Source organism: Ammospiza nelsoni, chromosome Z, assembly GCF_027579445.1.
Source record: "Ammospiza nelsoni isolate bAmmNel1 chromosome Z, bAmmNel1.pri, whole genome shotgun sequence".
Taxonomy (NCBI): Eukaryota; Metazoa; Chordata; class Aves; order Passeriformes; family Passerellidae; genus Ammospiza; species Ammospiza nelsoni.
In genome coordinates, this window is record NC_080669.1 from 44,366,052 (window position 1) to 44,381,986 (window position 15,935).

General features: G+C 37.3%; 1 protein-coding gene across 1 annotated transcript in view; it reads left to right on the plus strand.

Moving 5' to 3' along the window:
* The first annotated feature begins 730 nt into the window (after positions 1-730).
* TNPO1 (transportin 1) overlaps positions 731-15,935 on the plus strand; it is a 73,510-nt gene continuing 58,305 nt past the window's right edge. Inside the window, exon 1 of the mRNA XM_059491843.1 lies at positions 731-839. The gene's annotated coding sequence lies outside the window, so the exon portion shown is untranslated. The remainder of the gene's footprint in view (positions 840-15,935) is intronic.

A 15,935-nucleotide genomic window follows, 5' to 3' on the forward strand; every position in this document is an offset into this window, starting at 1 on the left:
AATGTGCAGTGGTCTTCTTGCCACGACAACTGGCCACACATCAAAGAATTATAGAATACAGTGGTTTGGGTTGGGAGTACTCTCCTCTGGACCTGTTCCAACAGGTCCATGCCTTTCTGGCATGAGGGCTCCAGAGCTGGATATAGAAGCCAGAGGGGAAGAATCATCTTCTTCAACATGCAGGCCTCATGATTTTTGATGCAACCCAGTATGCAATTGTCTTTCTGGGCTGCAAATGCACCTTGCCAGATCGAGTCCCGCTTTTCATACACCAGTACCGCCAAGTCCTTTTTCAGAGGGCTGCTCACAATCCGTTCACTCAATCCACTGGGAAGACCCTGCGTATGCACTTGCATTACCTGCCTAAGATGAAAGTCAGGATAGGGTACCTTTGCCGTCAGCCTCATATTTTATTTTCTGTTCTTTTTTTTTTTTTTTTTGCTCATGTGTCAGACACTTCCTGTAGAGCAGCTGCGGCCGGAGGGCTGCGGGCGTGAGGGGCTGCGGGGAGAGGGGGCCGGCCTGGGGAGCCTGGCGCAGCCCAGGGAAAGGATTCCTGGGCGGAGCCCGTTAGTGCTGGGGGACCGTGAGGCGGCAGGCGGGACCGGGCGGCCATTTCAGCGCCGCTCCATCCCGCCCGCCGTTGCCAGGGTGAGCGGGGCAGCGGCGCCCCCGCCCCCGGCCCCGCCCCGCGGCCAATCGAGGGGCGGCGGCGGTCGAGCGAGGTTCCCTTTGTTCAGCCATTTCGGGGGCCGGAGCGGCGCCGCGCGGAGCTGTGGAGGGAGAGGTCGGGCCGCTCCCTCGCCACTCCCCTGCCGCCGGGCTCTGGGATGGTGTGGGTACGTGTCCGGGTTGTGAGGGGCGGGGTGGGACGTCCCATCCCCGGTAGTCGCCAGCGCCGCCGCGTGCCCCGGCCGATGTCAGGGGCCTCCGCGCTGCTGTTGGGCTGGGAGCCGTGGGGACTCGGCCGTGGGCTGCCTCTGCCGCTCGTACCGGGCATGGATGGATGGACATGGATGGAGATGATGGATGGATGGATGGATGGATGGATGGATGGATGGATGGATGGATGGATGGATGGATGGATGGATGGATGGATGGATGGAGATACCGGGCAGGCAGCGGCTGGAAGCTGAGGATCCGGGCAGACCCCCGAGATACCCCCTCCAGGTCCCCCTTTCCGCCGGCTCCTCCCGGTGTCACGGCTGGCGCCGTCTCCGCAGCATTGTGCCAGAAAGTGAAAGTCGCTTCAGGATAGAGGAACAGTGGTGCTATTTCCTACCGTGTTTTCTGCCGTGTGTAGGGTCCCTGCTGTACAGATTTGCCTAGGCGGGGTTTTAAATTTTTGTTCCGAAGAATTAGAGAGGCGAGAAATCTCGTGATTGTCTAGTACTGTCGTTTGCATGGAAAGGTCATTAATTTAGGCACTCAGTGGAAATTGACGAGTGGAACTTGTGAACCTTCTGTGGGGCAACTGTACAGAGGACAGGAGCGCTTTCTGGGTTGATTAGTCTGCAAGATATTTGTCTCCTTGCTGTGGAGGTTACAATTCCTCTCACTTGACTTTCTGCTCAAGACCTGAGAAACTCTCCTACTACTGTGAGGATTGTTCTGCGATGAATTCAGGCCACCACAGCTTCTTAACCTGTTTGCTTGTCCTCTTGCATAGTTAAGTAGTCCTTAATGTGGCATTCGAATACATCAAAGGGGTGGTTAAATCCTTACAACCCACATTGAATAAAAATTGACTTTGTTCCTTCTGGAAATTAGTAACTGAACAGAAAAAAAAATAAATAGACATATACCCAAACTCTTAAAAGGAGCCTTTGATAGAATTTGAAACTGAGCCCATAAGCCTTCATTCTACATCTGCTGTGTGAACTGTAGTTATTTTTGAGTGGTATGTGGGAGGATGGAGGAAAGGTGCCTACAGTTGGGAAGAATAGTTTCTGTATGATCAAAATTACTTAAGAATGCATTTTTCAAGATTTAGCTAGCTTATACTCAAAGCAGGATAAGACAAAAGAATAGTTGTGATGGTGTAGAGACAGATTGCAAAAGCAGTTCATTGACTGTGTTAAAGGAGGAGAGCTTAGGTTAGAATTAATATTGACTAAGGACCATGATTACTGTTGGATACAGGCAATGACACGTTTCATTGACTAATACAGGTGCAAGCATATCTGCTTTATGAATGTAGACTTTTACTGGATTATGTGACACACTTTTTCTGTTATATTTATTTAGAATCCAGTATAGAAGTCCTGGTATGTGGATATTCAATAAAGCAGATATGTGTGCCTAATTTTTAGCTTCAGGGATGGGGCCTGAAACCTCTTATAGTCAGGTGATAGGTATGCACAGAACTGTTCAGCAGACTGGCAGAGCTGTGGTAGAGTATATCCTGTTCATACTTCAGGCACACCAAGATGCTGTGGCTACAAATGAGAGTGGAGGGAAGGCCAAGTATAATCCTCCTCCATCAAAGCTGATGTTCAGAATCTTTCCAGTTAAAGATCAGGGCTGAAATAGAGACTGATATTTTATCTTTTAAATGTCTTAATAATAAAGATCTCTCATGGATCCAATGTTGTCAGAGTCATAAAAAAGGTTTTTGTCATAAAAAGTTTTACAACAGTTTTATGAACTTGATATGCACTAATCAGTGCGTTAATATCAAGTTGTGCTGGTAACATGAAATAGGAAGGATTTTTTCTTTGTTTTGTGTTTGAAAGGCTAAGACTGCTTTTCCATTACTTTCATGCCTTAATATGTTGTGATCAGTTTTGATCACAGAAATAAATATTACCCATTAATTTGGTTCCATATTCTACTAGTATTTAAGTACATGTAACAGTAGTATGTTTCAATCACTGAATCCACTGCTTTCCACTCACTGTTTTACAGTATTGATTTGGATAATTGAGTTAGCTTTTCTACATACATTGATAGATTTCAGATATATACTATACAAGGTTTTTATTGCATGTATTGTACATATATAAATAATAATATATTCATATACAGAAAGATACTAGTATAGCTATATTATGCAAGTCATACTGAAATGATTTTAAATGTCTCATTGAAAGAGATATAGTTGTATAGATCCACTGTTTGGTTTATGTATCTGACCTGTCATGTACATGATAAAACACTGTTCATATTTATGCATGTATACATGGATGCCTTGGAATATGGCTATTTTTAGTAACAATATGAAATAAACCTCCAAATATCACTTTTAACCTTTAGGGGGTTTTCTTTTCCAAACCAGGCTCCAGAGTGAAATTTAAACAATTTAAAAACAATTGTTTGTTAATTTCCCATGTACTGAATGCATTTGAAATTTTGAGTTTGTGTATATGTCTGCATTAAGTGTGTATGTCCTTGTCTATGTGAGTCAAATCTCAAGGCATAAAATCAAATAAAATTTGTGTTTAAAGAAAATTTTTGCTTTTTAAACCTTGACTATAGAACAGAATCATACTCTTAAATTATTCTCCTATTAAGTAATTTAATTTTGTAGAGTATTTTCTACAAGTCATTGTGAGATACCCTTAAACACTGAAAATGTGCTGCTTATGGTGAGCCTTCCACTAAGTGCATTAGTATAAATATTAGGTCAGTTCTATATATGAAAGAAGAAAAGAGAAGACAAAATGTTTTTGTCAAAGAATAGAAAATAGATAGCTGGTGGTACAAAGATGCAAGAAATTTTACTGTCTTATAATTAAAAAAGAACATACTTGCAGGAATGATGGTGTGATAGTACAGACCAGACATTCCCAATCCTAGTGGGTATATGATCACCGTCAGTTACTTCTGGCATCCTGGGTCATGCTTTTCCAACCATGCCAAACCAGAGCCTCATCTATGGCTCTTCTCCCACCTTCCCTACTGCATGTTCCTATCATTCAAGCTAGGATTGCAGTCCAATGCTCACATTTAAGCTTTTCTTGCACCCATAAAAGTTTATTCTCTATTTCAGACTTCAGTCACATAATTTCTCTTCCACATACCCATGTCAACAACCTTCACTTCCAGAAGGAAAAGTGGAACCTTGGCTTCCCTTGCATTCATGTACCTCCTTAATCCTGTTCTTCCTTCTTTACCAGTCGTGGTCCTCTTCCTCTGTCGTGAACCAGAAGTGCACTCTGTGTGGGGACAGCAGAATTATTCATTGTGTGTGGAGTGGAGGTGGTGGCTGCAGTAGTTCCAAACTGTTTCCTTGGGTTTTACGGAGGCCAGGGGGCCATTGCTATGCTGGCTGTATAGGAGCAGTGAGACCCAGAATCTGTGGCTCAGTTAAGTTTTCAAACAGTCATAAGTGGCATTTGTGCTACACTTTGGCCACTTTTTTTATAGGCCAGGAAGAAAAATCAGTAGCAAACAAGCATGGAAAGGCCAGAGTAATTTTCATCAGAGACTAAAAAAAAAGCACACAAAAAGCACACATTGCTGCTTCTATTAGATAAGCGAAATCAGTGCAAAAATCCAAACAGATATTTCAGTCTGTTTTACATCAGTTTTGCTTGAGTCAATTTATCAGGAAAAAAAGCCAAACTTAAATCAAAATAAATTATTTTTTCTTGTGCAGACAGGCCCCAAGCCATGTCTTTGGAAATCATGAGTGACTGCAGTCCATTAAATGTAATGCAAATAGATGAATTTTGCATAGGAGGCAGAAGCTTCACTTGTTGAATCTGGCCCATGAAAAGTAGTTAAAACCAAACAAGACAAGCTTTGAATGAGAGCTTTTGAACAAATGGGAATCATATTAACAAGAACACAAGATTCATGTAATTGCATTCTTTGCTTGCATGTGAGAAAACAGACTCCACATTAGTGTCTGGAGCAGAGATACTTTTGGAGCTCCTTGAAAAAGAAATGGAAGTAGGTCAATTGATGAGGGGAAATGGTTGGTTTGAAAAAACTTAATTTTGTTTCATTATTCTCTGTAACACAGACAGCACATATGCCCTAAGTGCAAATATATTTCCGATACCTTCCTGCCTTAACATTTTTTAACCTTCTGTAAGTAAAAATTTATTTGGTCATTTGATTATATTGACAAATGACTTCAGACACCCTCCTTCCAAAATCTTCCACGTATCTGTAGAAGACTTGGTGTGGTCTCCTTCTGTTTCTCCACTAAAAAGTAGGTAACACACTGTAACTTCACAGTTCTTTGCTTCTGGAGAATTCCTGTTCCCTCAGGAGATAATTCTGTTCGTTTTCTGAGCGAATGTGTACTTGCCATATATTTTACAATCTGTGATGGTAGTATGTTTTTCAGTTTAGCAAGGAATCCTATCTCAAGTATTGTCCATTCCAGTGGTTCTCTTAATTTCTTGGTGATTACACAGAATCAAAATAGCAAACAAAAATCAAATACAGCACAATTGGCAGTATTCAAAGCATTCCTCATTTGCATTGTGCATCTCAAGGTATGCTGTGTTTTGGTTGCTACTTCCAGTTGCAGTCTTTCAGATGTGGGATGGAAAAGATGATGCTGATAAGGGAATTCTAGGTTAGTCTTGAATGTAAACACCACTGAGTTCAGCTGTTGGGTGGATTGTTTTGTTTGTTGGTTCTATTTTTATTCTCAGCTATTGTTGCATAATGTTTTTAAAATAAATATTTATTCTAGATATAAGAAAATTAATATACTATTTGAAGATGCATTTGTAATATTTTAAATATTTTTAATAGTTAATAATATGAATTTTTGTATCAGCACATGAGATTGAGAATTACCAATCATTGTGAATACTGTCCTTACCTTGTATCTTTTGTTCTACGTAACACAGCTAATGGATTGTAGTGAGGCTTTGACAATTTTGGCTCCATTTTGGGGTGCGATTCTCTCTTTTTAATTTTATTTTTTTAAATGAGATAGCAGAGGCTGCCTGTTGACGATCTCTTTGTAGTCCTGCTTTGGGTAATAGTGCCAATTTAATTTAACATAAGGACAATTTCTTAACCGAAATTATTTCTTGGAGCATAGGAGAAATAGTATACCCCAGAAACAAGTAACTATTCTGAATTGTATGAGGACATACAAGTTGGACCTAAAATGTGGTGGAAATTTTAAATGTTGGCCAGTGAATTATTCATAAACTGACTTGGTATTTTTGCAAATGAAAGGAGGTATTTCTATATATTTGGTTCTAAAATTTTACAAATAGGAAGAACAATAATAGAAAATAATATTTTTTTTCTTCATATTTTCTTCTTGCTCTTGTTTTATCAGAGATAATAGCAAAAATCCTAAGTCTTAGAATTAAGTGTGATAAAGTGATAAATAAGAAAGACATTAAAAATTAAGTTGAGAATCTGATATCGCTGATAAAATATTACATGTCAGAAGGAATTCTAGAAAAGGTGCTGTAGTACATGGTTCTGAGCTCTGCAACATCCCTTCTAGTGTCTTCTGTGGAGCTTACAAAGAGGTGCCTCAAGTTCAGAGCAGTTAGATATAGTGTTATATTTTCATTGCAATTTAATCCTTGGGTCCTCCAGAAGATGATACCAATGAAAGATAATAAAATTGATTATTCTGTTGCAACAGTAGTATGTAGATTAATTACTTCATCCCTGTTATAGGTTGTTCTGAAAGAAGGCAAACAAATATTTACCTTAGTGAAGTTCAGCTATCCTGTTCACATTTTCTGTAAGTGTTAAATAGAGAAAACTATTTATTATACAAACATCCTTTAAGATTATGCTAATTTGGTTGAAAATGTGTTTGAAGCTAACCTCTGTTTTCCTCAGTTAGACTTTTCTGTTTGATTTTGAAATTCTGAAAAAATATTAAAGTCAATATTTGTTTTATCCATGCTGAATGGCTTTAACACTCTCAGTGTTAAAACATCAGGCAAGACCATTTTATATAGAAGTGTTCTCATTTATATATATGACACCTTGTATGTAAGACATTCAGTACATTGTCAAACAGTCAGTTTTGTTATTCTAGCTAATTTGAAGGAAGTTAAAAAACTTGGCTGCCTTCTTATGCAGGAAATAGCTTTTTTTTTCATTTTAATATATAATTTTATATTTAATTTTTACTTATGGTAGTGCCCAGAAGCCAAACATATGCAGCTCTAACATGTCAGATGTGTAACAAAACAGCCCTTTCTGCATATGGTTTACAACTGAATTACAAAATAGCATATAAATGTTTTCCAGTAGGCAAATACAGGGAGAATAAGAAGTATGAAAGAGACTTAAGACCTCTGTGAATATTTCACCTAAAGAGAATTTCCACATAAAATGTGAGAAAGGTTAGAAGGTATCTTGGAATGCCTTTTGCATTACACATTTTAAAGGGTATCATATGAGAAAGCATGGTGCTAGGGTCAATAAATTGATCCTCAAGGTGAAGATCATAAAATCACTAGCAGGGAAAAAAGACCATGCTCTGCATTATGATAATGTATAAGAACTGTTATATAGGGGAGCGATATTAATTTATTATCTTGGCTATAGCCAGTTTAGCCTGTGACTGTAGTTTAAACTTTTCATAAGTTTATGTTTCATGTACTGATTGCATTACTTTTTTAAGACAAAGATGATATGTAGAGTGCGAGCAAATTTATTTAGTGGAGTTGGTGAAGTGATTTGCAACTGGTTTTTATTAAAAATGTATTTAAGCAGTCTTCAATTTATTATATGACCTATGCATTTAAGGCAGATTGAATTATTTCGAATTACAGTTTCTCCACTAAATAAATTTCTTTTATCTTTGTGCAAGGAAAAAGAAAACCAAACCTTTAAAAACCTTTAATTTTTTATTTTGTATTAGTTGTTTTGTTTGTAGCATTTTAAGGGAATTAATTTACATATGTATCATTTAGACTAAAGAACTGATCTCAGCAAGTAGTCTCTGATTCAAATACATTTTAATATCCTCCACAAACCAACATAAAAGTATTTAAATTACTAAAATATAAAAAACTTACAACTTAAATAAGAATTACAAATAAATTCCTCATCAAATAAATTCCTCATCCTCAGCCTGAGTTGTATTTTTAAATGTTCAGATTCTTTAAGCTTGTGTTGCTTTTCTAACCCAAATGCATGATGTACTTCTAATTTAATTTTGGTTTCTAATGTTTCTTCTTTCATGAAATGCTGCATTTTAACCAGAAAGGTAAAAGAATTGCTAAGGAGACTGACAGCAAGTTGATTAAGGCTGCATTAAACTGCCCAAGGAATTTTATGGGATCATTCATCTGTAGAGTAACAATCTCTCTCTGTGCAGAAACTGCTATGTAGCCACTTCAGCACAGGAGCTTTAGGTAAGGTGAATTGCTTGCCTTCAGACTTGCTTGCAATTTCATTTATACTGGTTTGACATTGCTTCAAAACTGATCTCACAGCTACAGTTGTGAGAATACTTTTTAAAAAAAAAACCAAGGCTAGAAATGAGAGAGTACAGTAAGAATTAAACTGTTGTAGTTTTGGTTTTAAATTGCTTCCTGTATTTGTGCCTTTTTTTAAACTAGACAGTGTAAGTCCACAGTCTACCTGTAATTAGTCAGTGATCTCTTAACACTCATTGCTGGAAAGGGCCATGAAGATGTGTGTAGAGGAACTCCTTCAGTTTTCTTCTGTGATGTCTGTTGGCTTCAAACTATAGCAACTTGAATATCTTGTTTATTTGGAAATCTGAGACCTCTCTAAAACCTCATCTTCAGATGTCGTATTCAAGAGCATTTAGAATATGACTTAATATGCTTAAACTGAAAAAGTTTAAGCATTTTTCCAGTGGCCATTCTATTAGATATTCACTGTGCATCTAATAATTGAAACAGTTTTCACTCCTAAGATCTTTCCTTGCCACAATATTCAGTCAGTTTTATTTCTTTGGTCAGATGAAAACTGGAAATTTTCCTTAGGAATTTTTAGTACTGTTTTAATTTGTATCAATAATCTGTCTTTAATGAGACAGACATTTCTCTGTTCTTTTGTAGTTATCTCACAAAATTTCTGCCAAGTTAATCTTGAAGCACTTGGATTCTAACTGTTGTATTAAACAATCATACATTCAACTCATGTAATTTCTTACCATCTGAAAATACTGATATTCAGAGAAGGCAAAAACATTGGTTTTGATGTGTCTGCAAATTCCACTGTGTATATAGATGCAGAAACAGTTTGGGGGTGGCAGTGCTTCTGCCTTTATCCATCATTGTTTTATACTCCCTTGTTCATCTGAGGCTTCCAAAGGAGTATGCAGTCATTTTTTAGCATTTTCATTAAGATCAATAGGTCCTATTTCCTTATTTACCTTAAAAGTTTTGCTTCTCTGATTAGGGTGGGTAGTGTGTAATCCTTTTGTTTATGTGTATGATTGGAGCAGTTGACTGCTCTCACTGATGAACACATTCTCTTTTGGAAGAAGCTCCATTCCAGATCAGTAATTATTTCCTCACCCTTTTCCACAAGGATGTAATTTCAGAATATTTATCTGACATTAGAGACTAGAGAGCACCCTGAACTCAAGCTTACTGGAAAAGATTTAATTCCAGTTTCTTTCTGAAGGTTTCTGTAGATCTTACATTTGTGTACCTGCCTGCTCATATATGACTCCACCCATTTATCCCTATGCAGGACAGATAACTACATGCAGGGACTAACTAATAGAAACTGAAATACTGCCATTTCCTTGAGGCAACAGCACCTTAAGAACCTTAGATGAGCCACTCACTGCAGTAAGGAAATTCATCAGCTATGCAGGGAAAAATACACTAGCATTCCATTACAGTGACCAGTGATGATGTTTCAGCCAGCACTGTTGCTGTCAGTATTGCAAGTATCACCAAAGCACCACTGTTGTTACCAATGACAGATCAGACAGTGGTGGTGTCACTGACACTTGCATGTCCTAGTGCATGTTCTGTGTGTAAAGGTTTTAAAACACATAAGAGTGTTCAGAAAAGGACTGGGAGGAAAGTAGACGAGTGTGTGGTTCTGAATTCTGTGTACCCTGGGATGCAAGGTATTTTGCCAAGAAGTAAAAATAACACCTAATCCTGGTTAATCAGGTCTTAAGGCTCCCAATATCATTTTTGCCTTGAACTCTGTACTGAATTCCAAATTATGCCTGATGGGCTTTCCAGAGCAGACTTCTCAATATTTTGAGTTTTCTTTACAGTTGGTTTCTTTATAGTGGGTGCATACTATGAAAAGACAGTGATATGATTTAAACAGTGTAAAATATCTAATTTTAATAATTTTAATTGGAAGGCCAAAAGATTTAATTTTTTATATTTGGTTTTAATTTAGCTTTTCTACAATAGATTGTTTTTACCTCATTTATGCATCAAAACATACTTAAAAATACATACGCCATTCGAATTGTATTTGTTACTTCTTTCTACTAGCAAAAGGTCTTCAGCACCTTTACAAGTTCTCTTTCTTATTTAGTGAGATTCATAATTTTTACCCTCTTATGTGTTATTATTTTTTACAATTGTTAAGATAACGTTGTACAAAAAGGAATTTAAATTAGTGAATTGTTTCATGGGGTATATATCTGTACTTTATATATATTTTGCACAAAACTTGGTTGGTTTATAAGCACCTACATATTGGCAACAATTCGAGAACTATGATGTATTTTGGTTCATCATTGTACAGATTTTTTTTAACACTAGCTTAAAAACAGATTGCCACTTACTTAGATTAAGTTTTTTTTAAATAATGGTGAATAACCTTATTTTAAATAAACAATGCATTCTTTTCGGGGCCAAGAACTGCCCCAAATTTGTCACTGTTCCATGATGAAGTGTAATCTCCTTTACATGTGCTGTATTTAATTTTGGGATGATTTTGGCTGCAAACATTATTGTAAAAGAAGAGCAGCAGATGTTTATCATGTGCCTGTGCCACCAGGGCTCACGCACATGTCTTGCCTAAACCATTGTGAGAGGAAAGGGCACCATGGAGTCTCTCACTGTATGAGATTCCTTCCAAGATTTGCAGGGACCACCTGCTCAACCATGCAGTAAGTCAAAACAGGAATCATGCATCTGTTAGTGTCTTTATTTTTATTAATCTCTGTTAGTTGATAAGAATGAATGTATACCTGAAAGAAAGTGAATGCTAGAATTTCAGGGACTGCATCTCTTTTTTCACAGCCTTATACCCATCCATGCATATGGTCATTTTCAGCTGTAACTTTGTTTGTAAGTTAAATCTACTAGTTTCCTCAGATGTTTTCAAAAGTCTGCATTCTGAACTATCACAAGGAACAGGTTCAAAAGCTGTGTATCATTTTGATTTTTGTCTGCATCTTGGGGAAGCCTGAATTACCAAGTAGAAAAACTGAAGTTCAGCAAAAATCCTCCATCAGATACCATTTGCTTTGCCTCTTACAGCTCAGACAAAGAAATCTTACTGTATACTGTAAGCAGGGAGTAGAATAGGGCTCATATGCACTTGATACTAATAATGCTTAAAACAATTTTAAGCAGGCAAAAAGCACATGCTGGATTTCAGACATAAAATTTGACAGTAGAGGTTTAAATAAGACTGGACTTGCAAGAATGATGCCTTTCATCCTTTGTACACTCCCTCTACCATTTAATATTTTAGCTGATTGATCTGGTAGTCTTTGTCACAAATTCATGAGGTGATGTTTTTCTCAAACAGCTCTCCACTGAGTTTTAGGTTGTTTTCTGACTGCCAGCATTAAAAGTATGTATTTCCATTGTAGTATCCAATGTGTGTGATTGTAGTGGGGCAAATCATTTTCCACTTGATATCTCTAGCTGTGGAAATGAAATGATCATAGAATCATAGAATCATCAAGATTGGAAGGGATCCAAAAGCTCATCCAGTCCAACCACCTATCCAGCAGAACCACTGTCACCACTAAACTACATCACCCAGTGCCAGGTACAGATGCTTGTTGAACACCTCCAGGAGTGGTGACTCCACCACCTCTTTGGGCCACCTGTTACAATACTTGACCACCCTAACAGTGATTTTTTTTTTTTTTTAATATCAGAATCTCACCTGTCTCAGCTTAAGGTAATTTCCTCTTGTCCTCTCATACTGATACATTTGAAGAGATGGTGCATCCTTGTCTACATTAGTTGATCAAAGGCATTTTAAGTCTAGATCTTTGCAGTTTTGCACTGTCTACAACTTCATTCAGCTGGACATTTCATTAATGATAACAATGGTGTTATCATTAATGTGTTTCATCCTGTCAAAGCAGAATTTGAAATCAAAATGGTTGTAATGATTTTGTAGTTGGTGAAAGCTTGGCTGGTTTTTGTCCCTTTAGCTGAAAATGTTGTGTGTCTAATTGAACCCATGAAACAGCAAGAGATTTGGGTTTCAGTTCTGACCTGTAGTAAGCCTGTGCTATATATTGGTGTTTGTTATCCTAATTTGAATTAAGTCTTAATTGTTCTACGAAACAAGGAATATTAGCACATGCTGAGGCTGGTCATCCATTTTATCTGCATTGGTGTGATGGTTTTGTACCTTCATATATGTGGAAACTGTATTGCTGTGCTCTTTTCTCTATGCTCATTTGATGCATAAGAAGCAGAGGTGTTCATTAAATAAAGAGGGAATGTACTTCTGTCAGTAGAGTGGAATTACAGGCTTTCCTGAGTACGGTTTTCCTGAGTACTATTTCATCTGTTCAATGGGATTCCACAGTGCAGGCTTTTACAGACATTATCTGCAAAAAGAAATACTGCTCCTGAAATCATGGATGGCGACTGCAACAATAATGAGCCATAACAGCTCTTCCTTTCACACCAGCAACAGTGTAACAAATTTCATGAGCAGATACCTTGTTGTAACTGTAGATACCCTCAGCAAAAGTCTATCATCAAATTGATGGTATTCTACAGGCAGCAAACCCATTACAAATGTATTTGCCTCGAATATTGAAATCTCAGCTCTAGGAAATCTGAGTTCAGCTTCATTACGAGGTGTTGTACTATGGGAACATTTGTACACATACACAGTTTCTAGTTTCATACACAACATAAGACAGACTGAACTCTAGCTGGAATTATCTCAGGAGGGTAGAAAGCTAACATTTCTCTCAGTTTCTTCAGCTTATTCAGCTCCTAGACCTACTGACCAGAGAGAATGAATAACAGTAGGAAACAAAGGTCAGTTAACAGTACACAAATCTGAAGTTATATTACTTCAAAGCCCAGATATTTGCTGCTTTAAATGTTGTTGTCAAATTGCTCCTCAGAGGTAGAAGAAGTTCTGTCTATAGGTAATAAAAAAGTTATTTTTTAAGATAGTCTTAATGCTACCAATGAAGCACATTCTTAGTTTGGTACATTTCACAAAGCTTTTTTCTTTAGACCAAGGCTTACGATTATATGATGCATCATGTTGAATTTGGTTAATCTTTTGCTAGGTGATTTTCCTCTTGGTCTTTTGTCATCCAGTGTGACATTGAAGAGCTCTTAAAAATTAGGGGGTTTTTGCAGCCTTAGTTACAAGGAAGAGATTCCACTCCATTTGGCAAGTTAATACCCTTTGTGCTAGTCTTAACCACAAAGTTCTACCTTCAACAGAATTACACTTGCAGTAGGGGAATTGCTTAGTGTTGCATTAGAAAACAGTAATCTTCTGTCTCTGATTTTTATACAACACAAATTAATGTTGAGACTCCATCTTAAAAATATTCTTCTAAAGTTTGCTTTGTTTCTGTTTAAAACAATCCTTATATCATAACCAATCAGCCCTGGAAAACTAGAAAATTAATTTCATAGACATTTCAGTGAGGCACACAAAATCCTTTCAAACTGTCTTCATAGTATCTCCTTAGTAACCTCTCTGGTGTGCTTCACAGGGTCAAAATGTCTTCTTCCTAAGACTATTCAAATTAATTGTGTAGTAAATGTTAATCTCGTATCATACAGCTGAACTCAGAGTGCATCAAATGTTTCAGAATGGATGCTTATTTGATATGTTGGATGTGAGGTCTACCAGTATTCTTCTTACGTGAAAGCTTAGGGCATGTCTCCAGGCACAAAGCATTGCAAAATAGTATAGCAGTAGCTATTCTGCATGAGCTCCTTCACATAAACACATTTATTCTGTGCTATGAGAGCTTTTTTCCTGCTTTTCTTAATCTACATCACTCTCAGCTTGACATAAGAGGGTTTACACAGAAAGCTGTTATGGAATATGTGTTATTTCCTTGGTGCATATAATCCTTTGCAGAAAAAAACTGTAAGCAGTTTGTGCAGAAATTCAGAAGGCTGAATTTTAGCAATTGATTGAATGATTGATTACCATTATTAAATACCAATATTATGGGTTACAGTGCCTGAATTTTATGGTAAGAAGAACGCTATTAGAATTCTCTCAAAATTTTAAAAAATATTCTAGTATTACCAATGGAACAAAACTAAAGAATGGGAAAAATTTTCTAAAGGATTAAGTGGCTGAAACTGTCTAACAGTTCTGAAATTAGGACTGTTTTGAGAATTAATTTTTCCTAGAGAATAATTACTTGAAACTAGTTTCAAAACCACTGGCAGTGAAAAGTTGTAGTTTCCAAATGTACAGCTTGGAATTGATGTCATTTGAGGGATGGGACATCTTTCTAGCAGTACAGATCTCAGTCTCTTTTCTGGTTGATTGTTGGGAGGGATTTGCACCAGTTTCCTGTTTCTTTTGTAAGTACACTGAGACTGGAGGGATGGGGTGGGTATTCTGTTATGAATCTCCTATTTGTTCTGTCTGTATGTGTTTTGACTGTCAATTAATACATGTGGCTGATCAGAAACCAGATTCTAATCCAAGTTCCTGTTGGCATCTGCTTATAACATAATGAAAAGCAACAGGAGACATTAAAAGACCTAGAACCAAATGCTTTCCAATGTGATGGTAAGGAGACTTTGCAGAAAAAAAGTTGGGTTAATCATCTTGGGAAGAAGTGAGAATCAAAGCCTGTCTCATGCATTCACAGCTACTACTCTAAGAAAACCTGGATTTTGAATAATTTAGCAGCAGTACGTATTGTAGCCATTTCTTTTGTTTCCTTGTATGCCAGGTATGTGTCATTTCAGCCTTAATGGGGAATTCTGGGAGGGAAATGGAAAAGGTCAAGAAAACAGAAGAAAAAAAATTGTATAGGCTTTTTGTGGATACTTAAGTAGAAAATTGCAAGGTCTGTGAAGAGATAAATATCTTAAAGATATAGGTGTTTGGGCATGTAATTGTTTTGTTTGTTTTCAGTATCACACATTGTGATAATAGTGGATTATGGTTAGTGCATGACATCTGAAGTCTGGATAACAGAGAAATCAAATATTCCTCAGCATTAATAAGGCTTCTCTCTTCAGAGAGCTTCTGTAATCTTAAATTTTATAGATGAAGTGTGTCAAATTTAATTATGCTGCATTTTGCTGATCAAGTGGGATGAACCAGGCTGTGTTTTGGAGGGTAGCATTCATGCCTTCGGTACTTTGTTTAACATTTATTCTGATTTCTTTTCTATACAAGAAGATTCTTGCTTGGGGAAAACAGGTAGTAGAAAACAAAAAAGGCATACCATACAGATATATAAATGCAATACAGAAATAAACCATTTTCTCTCTTTTTTTTTCTGTAATGCTTTCAACTCAAAGGTTTTTTCCTTGTCTCAGTCAAATTATTTCGATTTCTGCTTCCTTACATAATTTGGACAACTAGAGATAGGTTCCTCCTCCGGTTTCATACAGGTTTCAGAAGCTGAAGGAGACACCTCATCTTGCAGAATACCTTCTCATCTTCATAATGTCTCATAAATTATTTTAACCCGTCTTCGAGGATGGTCATGTAAAGCTTCTGTAGATGCTCCCATTCATACTTCAATTTGTAGGCTTTTTTCTGTCCTTTCCACTGCTGAAGTGGGAATTCTTACCAGGACTGAATTCTAGTTACATTCT